This window comes from Tympanuchus pallidicinctus, unplaced genomic scaffold, assembly GCF_026119805.1.
Source record: "Tympanuchus pallidicinctus isolate F22 unplaced genomic scaffold, pur_lepc_1.0 scaffold3, whole genome shotgun sequence".
Taxonomy (NCBI): Eukaryota; Metazoa; Chordata; class Aves; order Galliformes; family Phasianidae; genus Tympanuchus; species Tympanuchus pallidicinctus.
The window spans coordinates 22,214,586-22,229,650 of record NW_026294747.1 but is presented as its reverse complement, the minus strand read 5'-3'; the positions used below and the strand labels follow the sequence as shown (position 1 = coordinate 22,229,650).

The window sequence follows — 15,065 nt, the reverse complement described above, 5'->3', positions numbered from 1 at the left end:
TTAACCTTGAAATAAGCAAGTTCCTAAACGGTCAATTTCTGCTTCAGAGATTATTGTCAAGTCTCCTTTTGGATAAAAGCTTAGAAGTGATCAGATCTATCTGGGGAAACAGGAAGGCGACAACATTACAATCCTAATGATAAAGTTTAATGAATACAGAAAAGAAAGGAGTATACAGTAGCATACATATTCATTGCATATAGGGTAATGAAAGGAATTGTGGAAACTATATGTGCGTTTAAAAGGCTATTTAGAACAGAGAAATAAGCTATCTGATTCTCAGTATGATGAAAGATACATTAAGCAGCTACTGGAAGGTTTTTAAGTGTCATGCTTTGCACAAGGGGTTTTCTATTAGGGTAGAATGTAACTATATTTAATACACTGGAGGATATTTCAGCACTGCCCCTTAGCACAGGAAGTTACCTAATAAGGATACATAGTTTGCGGCAGCCTTACTGCATTTAGGGAAAGCTAGATTACCAACATTATCAGCGTTAACAACTGTGTTTAATGTATGAGCAGTCATAAACACATTAAGCTTATCTACATAAATAATCAACTTGATTATCTGTATGATGAATTAGAGCAAAACAATAGGCCAGAAAGCTCGGGGAGCAGCAGAAAGTCCAGAAGTTGAATAAACTTCCTAGGAAGGAGAGAATCTCCATAAATGGAAATGCTAGAAGTTAAAGAAAATGCTTGTTTACACTTTTGTAGCTGTATGGAAACATTACCAGTGACATTCTTACTAAAATAAACAATGGACTTCCTCACTGTTGAGTATAACTGACATTTTGTCCTATATTTGTCACCACAAAATACTTCTGCTCCTAATGGAAGGTCTTTTGACCTAGATCCTTGCATTTCTTCAGTAGATTATTTGCATCCAGAACAACAGATTTCCATATGACTTGAACTGCTTCAAAAGAGCTTTTGTAGTAGGGTAGAGATATTTCTCTATGACAGGAATTTGGAGGATTGGAGAAAATCCTGCCTAACTGGAAGATTAAATTTTTGAGAACACTTAATAATCATATCAAGTTGAATTATTTTTCCTGCTAGCACCACCTCAGCCTTGTGCAGCTTTTTGAAGCAGTTCCTCCTATACCGCTACCCATTTAATCATCAAGCTTTTTCTAACCACAGTCTACCAAAGCAAAAGGATTTCATCTTGAAGCCACATCACAGAGAGGTCCCTTTACCTCAAACCTTGCCTGGTGCTCAGAAAGTAATTTTTCTCCCTACTGAAACCATATACATCACTCATCCTGAAGCCCTTTAATAGAAGTAGTTCTCTACATAGATTCTGATGCTGAGTTTGCTTCTAACAGTAAGATAATATCTCTAAACAAGCAAATCCCTTCTATCATCCATATTCTTCCCAGAGCTGTATTTTCCATTGAACTTATTGTGTCTAGAGGTGATGTAGCTTTTCTTCCTTGCTATATTGGCATCCCCTCCTAGAACTGATGCAGTTTTTAGTGCCAAAAAAAAGTGCTTTTGATAGTCCAGCTTTCATGAATGCTTGTACGAAGACTTTTCCAGTGGGAAATGTCATAAAAATGTCATGAAAATATCACAATTTTAAGTAACTTCACAATATTGGCAAAAAATTTCACATGTAGAATGGACTAAATCCAAATCAGAATGAAGATAATCATCTTCTTTGAAAGAAAGAGGAATCATTTGGGTGTGTATTAATTCAAAAGATTCACTTTTCTTGGAACCATATTACAGCACACAATCATTTGAAATATTGAAAAGCATTTCATTTATCTTATTATTAGTAACTTTTAAACTGTCCATAAAGCAGAATTCAGCAAGGTAGAAAATATCCAATTCATAATTCAAGATCTGCTTACAACTCAGCTATATTTGATTTCTTACTGTGTATGACTTTGTTTTGACTTTAAGGCACATTCAAACAAATTAAAGATTTGATATTAGTGTTTAACTGTTTTCTTCATTTACAGGCAGTGGATTTTCAATTCACATTCCTACTCATTTATAATCTGGACACTTCTGTATGAATTCAAGGAATTAACAAGGAAGAGTGCTTTAACACCATCTAATCTTGAAGTCTGTGTTCCAGATTCAGATTGCATTAGTAAGATGCAAGCACTTATGTTTAATATCCCCTCATAGAGTTGTGTCTTGAAACTAATGCCCAATATCTCATTTCCATGTACGTTCATCTATCAGTTTCCCTGAGATGTTCCTTTCAAATCAGATATTTTAATAGTAAAAATTAAACTATAAAGATGAGATGCAATATGATTCAACAGGCCTTACCTGTAGAGACAGAAAAAAACACATTTTAGAACTGCAGTTTAAGTCACTGATCTAGACCCACCACTGGTATTCTATCCCTGGGTCCGTAGGGACCCTCTTCAGCTGTGGCAGAGATATCTTTGCTTTGGGAACTTTGATTTGGATATTTAGGTAATTGTTTAGGTTCTGTTTTGAGAGTGCAGTTGTATCTATGAATTTGTGATTTTGCACTTGCATCTTATTGGGTTTGTATCAATTATTCATCTCCCAGAAATCAAAAAAGAAAAGCACTATTCACAAATAACCAACTCTTTAGGTAGATTCTGGGTTACAACTGGGGTTCCTGTTCTCTGCCACCACTTTCATAAGGACTTTGTGTTTGGAATTTTGTTTAAACAGAAAAACTGAAGCATGTAAAACCAATACTCTGTGTACATCCTCCCAGGAGACATTTGGCTTTATAGGAGGTGGAGCATATGTGCAAGCCCCATGCTGCAGCTTTATGTGTATATGACTAGGACAGGTCTGTACAATTTGTGTATAACAGACTCTGTAGCATATTATCTGCAGTGACTTTTTTCTTACAGAAGTAGTAACTGCCTCCTTTTATTCCCCCTGATTCAACTACTGGTCTTTTAACTTGAATTTTTTTTTCAATTTAATGCAAACAATTTTCTATACTTCCAGTTCAGTATTTAACTGTACTGAACTGTGTTAAACTCTTCTCCTTGCCAGAAGTATAATGTAAAAATAGGAATTGAACAAAGACTAGGGAGGTCCAGATTTGTGAAGAGTCTTAAAAGGACTTCAAAACTTTTTTTTTTTTTTTTTTTAAATGTGGTAATTCAGACAAATTTAGTGTAAAATGAAATTAAAAAAAAAAGCTCATTTGATCAGTATTTTGATTCCCCCTTCTGCTGAAAGAAGAAGAAAAAATGGAAAATGAAAAAATTCATCTGAAGCTAGAAAGTCCAGAGAGAATAGGCTGCCACAGTTCAAACCACTGATGGATGAGAGTGTATGTAATGAAAGGAAAGGAAAGAAGCTTACAGGTGTCCTGCAAGAGGAAGTTGCACATCCTTGATAGAACCTGCGTGTTTATACTGGCATAGTGTCAACAATAGACAACATAGAGACGAGACCCAATTATAGTGAGAGTAAGAATAACTGTGCTAGAAGAAGGAGGTTAAAGAAAAGCAAAAATTAAGAGGAATTTGTTTTGACCTTTTTGTTTTAGTGGAAGCATTGTAGCATTTTAAGGAATGTTACAGAAGTACATGCCAACAGGTATAGACACATTTCAGAAAATTAACCTGTCTTCCCATTTTAGGAGAAGAAACCTCCATAGATCACATCAAATTAACAGTGTGGAGAGTTTAAGTCTGCATAGGTAGGAAGATGTCATTTCAGAGCAAGACATGCATTATAGAAGTGCAGAGGGGCAGATGATCTGGATGCTAAATGCATGTGTATGGCTGAAGGGGAAAAAGGGAAAGAGGAACTTTGGGAATCTCACCATGTAGAACTGGATCAATTCACAATAATTCCCAGAAGGAGTTAAACATTTTCTGGGGTTAAAGTGAATCAGAATCTGCACACGGTGTGCTGGAAATTCCCTAAATTATTTCAGTGGTCATTAAGAAAAGGGAAATGGTTCTTTTCTGAGTAGGAGATGGTAGGAGACAGAGGAGTAGACACCAAAACAGAGCCACAGCTGAGTATTTATAACTCAGCTGACTGTCCCCAGATTGCAGGATTCCTGCCAGCTGAGAAGGGGACAGACTTTCCTAGTGCTATGTCTGTTGAGAAAGGTCTTGTTAGCAATGTCTGACTGCTAACACAATGGACTGAGATAGTTACAATTCAGTTGTTGCGATATTATGCACGGTTATTTACAGCGTGAGCACATGCAAGTTACATTACTTACAAAAAGCATTCTGCTGATTAATGGAGTTTCATCTTTTCCGCAGTTACCTTATTCCCACTGCTATAATGCTTGGTTTACTCAAGTTTTTTGCCTCTTCAGTCACAGACCTCACCTACATATAAAGCTTTAATCTTTTGTTTTAAATTTAATTCAAATACTGGATTGTGTGTTTAAATTTAACATAGTTGATAGTTGCAGCACATTATTACTAATTTTGATGTTTTTGTTTAACTCACTAATATATATGTTAAATTTAGCTTAACTAGTACTTTATTTAGATCTGTACTTTCCAGCCATGATTTACTGACTTTTCAGCTCATGAAATACAGGCCTCTGCAAGTCCATGGAGCATTTCTGAAGGATCTGAGAAAAATAACAGATCAATGAGCTTAAATTTAAAATGCAGGTTCTGTGTATGTTTGTATCTACATTGGAACATTTGCGAGCTCTGCAAGTGAAAGAGCTTTTGAACTTTCTGACCTGGGGGAACTTACTGATTTTCTTTTCTTTGCAAGGCTTTTCTTTTGAGAACCATTTTCCACTAGCCAAGATATTGTCATCATCCTTCAATGTAGGATTTCTGCTTTCTTAAGAAGCATCTGTCCCAAGTTAGTACCCACATTTTTCTCCACAAGAACAATGACAAAATTTACTTTTGTCATTGTTTATTTTACTTCTGCAGCAGGCAGAAGTGAAGACCTCAGAAGTGCTGGTGCTGTGTATCTCATTTTCCCAACCCTGTAGTGTTTCCTCAGCCCTGCTCCTATTGTTTACTGTGGTTGCTTCTATCTTCTTTCCTAATAGGCTCTCCTTGATCTTATGACTTGAAGCTTTTTAATTCCTTTTTTGTACAACTGTGATATTTCTAGACTGTTTCTGGACTGTGCTCTACTGACCCATCCACACTGTCTCCAGTTTTAAAGATGTCTGAGGTACTGTAGAAGGTTCTTTTACAAATGAGGATCTCAGCATTTCTTGTTGCTTCACAGCAGTATGTTCTCATCATTATATCACGTTGTAAGATCACTGCAGTTTACAGTCAACTAGAATAACTGCGTTACTGATCACCCTGCTACTGTTTAACCTTCCAGAGGCCACTGTTCCTATGTACATTGGATAGAACTTTTTTACTACTTGTTTATGGGAATGCATTTCCACTTTTAGTCGATGCTAACTGTATATGTTTACTGCAAAATTCTGCTTTGCAATGAGTATTTAGGAATATGCAGATCTCTTTGAATGTTTTGGAATGAAAATGATGAAGAGAGGTACAGAGTTTAAAGCAAATTTGGTCTGCAATTAAACAGAAACCCACAGCAGTGGCTGCTGGACTGAGCTCACCATGTAGTTTCCAAACAAGCTGACAGCAGTAGGAATCGTGGTTTATAAAAAGCTGCCAGCAGTGCTGAGCTGGTGAAGAGAAAGAGGAAGCTACAACGGGAAAGAGAAAAAAAAGCACAACCAAAGGCAACTTCACTTCTCTGCCTTTACTGTTTTTAAATAGATTTGGCTCTAAGTTGCTGTTGGTGGTGCTGTGCAGAACAACGATAACCTCACAAATTGAAAGACCAACAATATTTTTCCTTTTCTGAGCACCACCTGCAGTTGCCTCTCAGTTCTAAGGGACTTCTCTGTGTTTTTGTACATACATGTGAGAATTTGTGTGTGTCTGAATATTGCCAAACCCATTGCTCAACAGCATGCCAGTAAATAGAAGTTTACTAGAACAGCTTTTGCTGCTTTACTCCTCCTTTGCACAGTATGATGAGCTAGCTTCCTGAGCTTGTTTGCTGGTGATCTCTTCTACTTCGTGCTCTGGATCGCACTTTATTCCTCTTGTCCTCTGGAAAGTGAAATATTGTTTCTCATTTTCAAATGGTAGTATCAGCAAATTGAGGCAATATTGACCTAATCATCTTCTACTGGACGTTAGGACAATGAAAATGTGCTCTTGAAGAGTTTAACTGGGGATAGAGGCACAGATTGACTCCTTTCACTTCAGAAAAGAGGTCTAGCTGGCCAAATGCCCTCTGGCCAGAAGACAAGCCTCCTGTTAAGTTGTATGTTGGGCCCTATTACAAATGTTAAGCCAGGTGAGAGAAGATACACCACACCAAAAGAGAAGTGCAACTGGATAGCCAAACTCAGGAAGCAGAGAGAAAAATAATGGGAGAGGCTGATCAGAAAAATTAGATGGATTATACACTCCTTTATGTTGTGTCACAGCTTTGGTTCTTTGTATTTTAATTGAGATGGATTAACTTTTTGTAGGTCCAGACAGAAGAATGTCAGAAAAAGAAAATACTGCAGAGGAGAAGACCTTTAGGATTCCACAGATTAGCTGCGTTTTTTGTTACATTGTTTAGTTAGGTGCCGTGAAATGGTCTAGGTATGCTTTCAAAGACACAAGGAAAATTTTTTCACTTGATGCCAAAGCAGTGCTGGAAAAATCCCTTATGCTTGACTGGAATATAAAATATAAATCAAGTAATCATTATCATTCTGTTTCTACAAAATTAAATGAAAATCATTTTCTGTGTGAGGTTCCAAATAAAGTCTTAGCCCATCTCAGATTTATTTTCAGAAATCTGTGTTCTTTATATTTTTTAGACAAAACTTACCTTTTGAAATTAGATATGTTAGCCTGTAGTCATCATTGTGACTGTACAATATGTGTATTCGTAAATTTAATTTGTGTTTATTTTCTTACAGTGATTCACCTCCATTTTGGAAATCCAAAGATGAGTCAAAGATAAGTCAAATTTTGTCAGATCTATGATAGCCTCTTTGTTTACCACCTTTCCATCAAAAAGTATTGTTATTATCATTTCAGAAAAGCAAATTTGTTAAAAAGCAAGCTCTTCCAGCAGATTCTCCTTATGGTGTGATCTTGCAACAATAAACCCTCATACAAGATTAACTATAATAGCTACTAATGTAAATGCCAATGCATTTGTAGTTTCTCAGGGTCTTTTTCCTGAGCTGTACTTCTACATGTTACAATTCTGAATGCACACCTTAGATATCATGGGGACCTTCAATCCTCAAAATAAAACTAAATACTTTATAGGTCCATTGTTGAGTTACCCAGGGCCCAGATTACAGCAGCATCTTCAAAATCCTTTGGACAAACTGGTGTAGTCATGTAGTAAGGAACTAAGAAAAAACTTAGCTCAACTAAGCTCAACTGTGATTCTAGCCATGCCACTGTCTACCACATACCTACTTCAGGCATCAGCTTAGAGATCTCTGTGCAATGATACATTACTCAGGATAGATGTGCTTTGTGACAGCTCATAGCATAGAAAGAAACACATCCCCTGGAGAATTGTCCTAGGACAGTTTTCTGACAAATCCTGTCAGCTAGCAGGGCTATCCTCTTGTTTTAGCACACTCTACAGAGGCTAAAATGTTTTCTCAGGCTACTGCATTTGCATTACCTTACTTTGTAACCTGACAGACAGACGGAGTGCCAGATTTGGGAAACATCTTCTAGAATCTGTAGTGAGGACTACATTGGTCATTTTTGTAGAATTGCTAATTTATCTTTGGGAATTCACTTAGAATCAATATCAACAACACATCTAAAGTGGTTTCAAAGTGACTGTAATTCTGCAGTTTTGATTCTTCAGTCTTTGTGTGCAAGTATCTCCAAGCCACTTTCTCCCTGCTATATGCTCTTTAACAACTAAGTTTCGGTCTTTTTATGGAAAAAAGTGGCTGTTAGGATGCAGTTCTACCTTTCTTTAATTTTCTTTTAGTTGTATAGGGATAAAGGGCACACTTTCTGCTCAACACCAACTACTAAACAAAAAACATTAGGCCTCTGACACATACACATGCACCACAGGCAGGATCTATAGCAGAGGTGAGGAACTGTCTTTCTTACAGCAGAGCCTCACCTTCTGTGGGTGCTGGTAAATCTCTGGTAAATCCAGAGAAGGCATATCCCTATATTTTGTGTATATGTGTCAGGGGAGTAAGTTCACTGACATTGGACTTGATTGAAAATGAAAGGAATTTCAGGAAAGTATTTATTCAGTCATTTTTCCCTTTGTTAATTTCCCTTCAATTGCAAGTAAAACTATTCATAAAATAATCAGAAATAGCCTTTGCAACACTTTACAGCTGAATTTTGCTACTCCTTTTGTTCAGTAATATGAATTTGTTAATTCGAGGAAATTCTGTCACCGCAACTTTTCCTCCTTAACAGACTGAAGATATATCTAACTGATAGCTACAAACTTGCACTTGTATTCATGCACATGCAACTTGACCATCTGAAGCAAAAACTCTAACACTATGTGAAAGAACAAGACTGCAGACTAACAGTGTCCAGAGTGAACTCTTTTGATGCCTATCTCTGTGAGAAACAGTGAGTTTCCAGGGTGTCCTACAGTGTAAGTGCGTGATATCCTTAGAAGTCCTACATCCCACACTTTGCTAGTACTGTCCACACTGGTGTTCGTCAGTCTACATTTATCAAGCCTTGAAGATGAGAAGAGGAGGATTGTTTTTAGTTAACTTATTCACTCTACTGAAGCTCCAAATGCGGACACAGTACATCATCTTTAACTATAATACAATTTTGAGGCTCCTTCTGTAAAAACCTGCTGTTATTTCACGTATGTTCATCCTGCTGATAATCAGTGGATAAACAACTTTCACAACAGAACTGCAACCCTCCTCCCCCACTCCTCCTACCAGACTGACAGTTGACTTGATGGTTAGCCATGGACTCATAGTAGTCTTGGATAGCCAGTTTCCACATAGCAGCCTAGCCTCTCTGCTCAATATGAACTCTGCCATTCGTGGAATGCAGTTCTAAAGAACAGGGCAGGCTTATCACATAGGTCTGTGAAGGCCTATTTCCTCATGAAGAAGTTTTTGAGCCAGTGCTGGACATGAATAACTACAACATAATGTGATTTGATCCCTCCTGTTCAGTTCCAAAAAACACTATTATATTTTTTTTCAGAAGTTAGCATAATTCATCATGTCATCCAAAACTGGTGTGTGTTCTATTTTGCCACCCTCCATGTCTTTTAGCATTGGATTTCCTCCCCTGAGAACTGTCTCTCCATACTGCTTCCATAGTTTGTGAACACCTCAGATGAGGTTAAAAGGAATTGCCCTGCAAGAGCAATAGTAGCTAAAAAATGAGCATTGTGACAGGCATTTAATGATGTATGTGATTGAGAACTGTAGTAATTCTGGTTTTAAGCCAGGAAGGAAAAAATAAATGTCATCTAATAATTCAAAATTATTCACAGAAGAGTTTTGCTTAGTGGTACGGTGAAGAAGACTAGGATTTGCCATTTCTTATTCTAGTATTTTCTTCACAAAACCCTGTGTAGATACTGCTAAACAAGCTTGGTGAGATTTTCAGAAAAGAATGGAGTTGGAGAAACCATCACATGAGAGTAGAGACACTGAGCCACAACAGGAAGATATCTAGAGGTTTGTCCTTATTTCTTGCATTCTCCAGCAGAGTGAATGTTTTTGTCATATGAGCTGGGAACTCAGGAACACTATACTTGAGCTCAAATAGCTTCAGATTAACCCCGTCAGTGAAAACAGGTGAAAGTGAAACTCTGCCGTGCAGAGAGAGGAACCCAAGCTCTTTCATATTCACTTCTCTGTGAAAGGACTCAGGGCAGGCCCCTGGCAAGAGTTCATAAAGCAAGAGGACATTAATCTCTATTAAATATTTGTGTAAAACACAGTTAAAGGTAACAGAGGAGCAGGCAAGAGCAGGAAAGGGGAAAGGTCCAGGAAGTGGAAAGTATTTTGGAATGTTTTAGACAGTGTAGTGTGTGGTCAAAGAAGATCTGTAATTAACTGCAAGGGTTTTAGCCTATAGGTAATGGAATATAAAAAGGCATTCTCTCTTAAGTCTATTAAAAGCATCCAGCGCCATATTAACATTTGGAAATCAGTTGAATTAAGCATATGATCACTTTGAGGCAGGAGATTTACAGCGAGTTCAAGGAGTAACAAAGATATTTGTTTGAAAAGAAGTCTCTGTTCCTCTCTGGTCTAGCCCCAAATGTCAGGACCATACATAGCTCCCCAGAAGGGGCCCACCAACCCTGCATTCTGATGTTGCTCTTTTCAGAATTAAGAGAGGTTTTCTAGGTTTGCATTTTCTCACTGTCTCCTTTTCATTTGGTGTAATTATTGTTTCCACAAGGTAGACCTGGTCTGCTTTGGGGCATGGTGGTGAAGACAACAGCAGTGAATTGAGGTTGTAATTGTGAAACTGTCTGGAGCAGGCAGGGAAGCTTGAATCTGAACTGAAAAAGGTTAAAAAAAAAAGTTAGGTTAGTTTGTCAAAAAAGCCTGATGCTGTGACAGATGAGTTAAATCACAGAGGAAAGTCTACTGTTTAATTCAGTGAGCTTCGTGCATGGTAAAATGTACATCATCTTGTCTCTGCAAGATTTCTCAAGCATATGTTAAGCAAACAGGTGTTAGCCTCAAATTTCCAGACAATCTAGGGGCCAATGTGAGTCTGGATCTCAAAGTACAGTATGAATTTAAAGGTTTTTTGTTTGTTTGTTTGTTTTGTTTTTTGTTTGTGTCTATTAAGCAGGTGCTTCAACTATTCATTTCAGTTTTAAGAGTGTTCTGTTCAGGGAAGCCTTCACAATGATCCTGCTTATATTGTAAATAGGTATGAAGAATGTCTGATATTGATATGAAAGTTTTAATAATACCAGTCGAGGAAAGTTGTAACAGGATAGATTTGTTCTGCATCCTTTATGTTACATCAGAGGATTTTTTTTTTTTTTGGTCAATTTATATTCCTTTCCTGTCTTTTACCAAAATAGGTTCTTCTATCAACAAACTGAACTTAGTGTATCCTTGAACCCTCCAATGGTTTGAATATTTTTTGACCAAATGTCTGTGTAAAGGTATTTCTCTGTTTCAGTAACAGCCTTCCTGTCCATCCACTTTTACTGGCTTGTGGTTGTTTTTCAAAGTCTTGTGATGCATCGTGATTCTCGTATAAAAAAAAAATGTTGTTGCAGAGAATGGACTGTATTCAGTGAACAGAAAAAAATCTTTTCCAAAAGTTTTATGATTTTTGGACCGGTCTCATGACCCACTGTGGTCTGTCTCTCGACTTCTGACTATTTGGCGTTCTGAACATTCCCCAGACACTTTGCAGTGCGTAAGTAGGTAGCCCACCACCACCAGAGGTAGAGTTCCAACTCTGGAAAGATTCGGGATTTTTCTGTAAGGATGGGATGGTGATTCATTCTGAGCTCTCACAAGACTATCATGCAGCTGCCCCTGTTTCAAAATCAGCAGCCGCGCCAGTTCGTCTCCATCAGCCTTGAGAAAACAGGAAACACAACGGTCACCACAGGAAGCGGTCGCTCTTACACACACCCCAGAAAACTTAGCTGCTGAATCTATTGCAAAATGTTAACAGAACACTGTAGGGTACACAGAGAAAGACACGAGAAATCTGCTGACCTCTGGGTGCCTGCAATTCTAATCTTCAGTTTCTGAGGCCTAGAGATTAACTCAGTCAACAACATGTCCCGTGCTTTTCAATTACAGCAACTTAAATCCCCTTCAATTGGACACTGTTGTCAGAATGAATATTTCTGCTCAATTATTTTGTTTCATCCCAAAAACTTGTACAGAAGTGCAGTCAGAAGCTTCTTGTCTGTAGGACTGACAGACAAAGACAGAAAGATGGAGAGGACTATGTTTTATTCATCATGATTAACTGTGTACTCATTTCCTTGGTAACGTGGCAGAAATTGGTGCTTTTAGGGTGGAGATATGTATGTAGATCTTGTGAGTCGGATGTTTTTCTTATTAAGTAAGAACTCTCTTGCTTGCAAAGAGAAGACTGAACCATAACATTGCAGAGAATTATCCTATGTATGTTAAGGAGTAATTGCTCTGAGTTGGAAACACCACTCCTTGAGGGTGCTGTGGGACATGGACATGACAAAGAGTAGAACAGGGTATTCAACACAAGAGGCAGAAGAGATGAGAGGTACAGTGCACAAAAAGACCTGCAGTTTGAGGTTTTCTGTTGTGCTTGGGTACGACAAATGATCTTAGAAATTTCTTCTCCAAATTCAAAGAGGAGCAAATCCTCATTAAGTGCTGGTTGCTGGGCAAGTCAAATTTTAATAGGAGTTTTCAAATTAAATAAATTTGTGAATTGAAAAAGCTGTGAAATAAGTGCAGTAATAGGTGGAAGGAGAGGAACAGAAATGGAAAGTAATGCTTGCTATTTAAACCAGATCTAGGCACTGTTTTTCTGCTAGATGTTTCATTTATCCAATAAATGGGGAGCTTGGGATTTGCTCCTGGAAAGAAATCATTTGCAAATTCTTGTTAAGTTCTCTGAACTATTTAGGTTGAGCAGTAGAGGCTGTTGAAAGCCAGATTTTTTTTTTGTTTTGTTTCAAAATTTATCAAAATTTGAAGAGAGAAAGTTTTTAACTTTTATTTGAAAGTAATATTTCATTCAATTCATCTTGGAGGATATCCACTTTAGTAAGAAAAATGTGAAAATTATTTAGGGTAAAGATGAATTATCTAACCTTCCTGGTTGTTTTTTGTTGTTGTTGTTTTTGTTTGTTTGTTTTTGTTTGTTTTGTTTGTTTTAAAAATTCTTATAAAAAAATCAGCCATTAACAGTCAAATTATTCCTACAACTGTAACCAAACAGAAATTAAAAGTTCAGATTCCTGAAATCTGGTCTTCACAAGTATGGGAAAACAAGGAATATTAATAGCTATATTGCGAGAGTGATGAGAGTCCTACACAGAAAGTGAATAAATGGATGAAGACAGTGTCATCAGAACATTAGAAAAATTTGTAGGACGTTAGCTAGGATTTACTCAAGCATCAAAGTTACATGCAGTATCTTTAAGCAATCTTGCCTGGATGTGAATTGCCAACAGATAAGACAGGCAGCATGGATAAATGCTATGTACATCTCTTTGGCTGTTAGTGTAATGTCCTAAGTGTCTTCATTGTCTGCTTTGTTTCAACTGGTCTTATTCTATGGTAATGGAAATACAGTTCTACCAAAAATAAACTGAATATTTTACTGGCTACTGTTACTCTGGAGAATTTCAGTCCTGGTTTCTGTTCTCCATACTGCTTTAGTAAGGAATTCATGACTTTCAACCCAGCTTACTTTTGAAAATACTTAATCTGAGATGAAAACTTCATTTTGAAGTAACTCAGCATATATAGATAACTTCCATTTTGCACAGTCATTCAGCAGGCAGCTGTAACTCCCCTCATTACGTTAACTCTCTTAACAGTGCACATTGGAATTTTCCTAAAGCTTTTAATTACTTTTTAAAAAAATATTCTGTGTTTTTTCTTGCAATAAAATACATTTTCATTCCATGTGTTCATATGGAATGCAACATGACTTGTTTTAATACTAGTACATCCAATTTCTCTTCATTTGGATATAACGGCTCTCCCTTCCTGCTGGATATTTGAAAGTTCTAAAAATGTTAGTAAAATCATTAAGTTTAATGGACTGGACAGAGTACTGCTCTGCTCTTTTTTTCCTCATAACTAGGATATAGTTATTCTTTTCTCTCTGTGGCAAACTAAGCAAAGTGTGTGTCTTTTCCTGTCTAGTATTACTGGCTTTCTGTTTGTTTCCAGCATAATTTCCCAGTTCACACACTTGTTACAGATTTTCTGTGGAGGTCTTAATTCAGTATTTTTATGTGGACAAATTACCATATCCTTTAACTCCAAGACATGTCTGACTATACTGCATCTACACAGAAAAGTAACTAGCTCTCATAAGACCTGGAGTCTGAATCAAATTGTGTACCTGTGGGAATGTTGTGCATATATGTAGGTTGCTCCAAAAGTAATGCCTTCTAGTAATGTCCATGGAAACTGCAACAAAGAGTACAGTAACACTGTTTGCTAGAGCAAATTCTCAGCTACAAAACACTGTTTTTCAACATGGTCACTGCTGTTAGTGATTCATTTTTACCAGCAATGAACAAGAGTCTACATGTTGCCCTGGTAAAGGTCTGCATGGCCATTTGGAACATGGCTTGTCTTTCACATTGCTGTTGCCACTGCTGAAACACACCACCAGCGGCCTCACTGGGATAACATCCACTGTTTGGTTCCCATAAATGTTCAGCAACTGTCAGTGAATGTCAGTGGGTGCAATTTCTTCTGCATGGAGAAATTCAGTGACATACCTTTCTTCAGACACACTTCTGTGGCAGACAGCATTTTGTCAGGCTATCCCTCTGCTATCATTGTCACACAGCAACAAAATGTAATGGAGTATTGGTGGGAAGGTTCAACCTCTACTGCCATACCACCAACATCCGCCTCAGATGTTGTGGGCCAACATAATAAAGTAGGAGGCATTACTTTCAGAGCAGCTCTCATATTTAAAATTGGCCTTCTGAGACTCTTATTACGCCCATGTAAATGTGAAAAATAACCTGTCCTGAGCACAGAGGAGATCCTTAAAATATCTGTTCATGTGACATTCCATCCCAGAAACCAAAGGTTCAGAAATAAATCATTCCACCACTTTTTTCTCAGTTATTTTATTCAGCTTTGACTACAACTCACAGCCTGCTTCCAGATGTTTTCCAGAGGTCTGATATTCATCCTCACCTCTTTCTAACTTAGCATTTATGGAGACTGCTTTTCTGCTTTTAGCTTATTCAACATTAGTATTAATAACTTTGGCACTTCTTAAGAACTTCATAAGTTCTGAAAGGAAAACATCGCAAATTACCATTCACTTATTACTTAAATATTCAAAGCTAGTGTAGATGAACAGGGAAACCATGGATTTAAGTCCTCATATATTTCACGTGCT

The 15,065-nt window shown here is 37.4% G+C and overlaps 1 long non-coding RNA gene across 3 annotated transcripts in view; it reads left to right on the top strand.

The window, feature by feature from the left end:
* LOC128086332 (uncharacterized) overlaps positions 1–15,065 on the top strand; it is a 107,303-nt gene that overhangs the window by 78,492 nt on the left and 13,746 nt on the right. For all 3 annotated transcript variants that reach the window (XR_008209328.1, XR_008209329.1, XR_008209327.1), the window contains exons 2-3: positions 6,914–9,661; positions 10,797–10,877. This is a non-coding gene — a long non-coding RNA (uncharacterized LOC128086332). The remainder of the gene's footprint in view (positions 1–6,913; positions 9,662–10,796; positions 10,878–15,065) is intronic.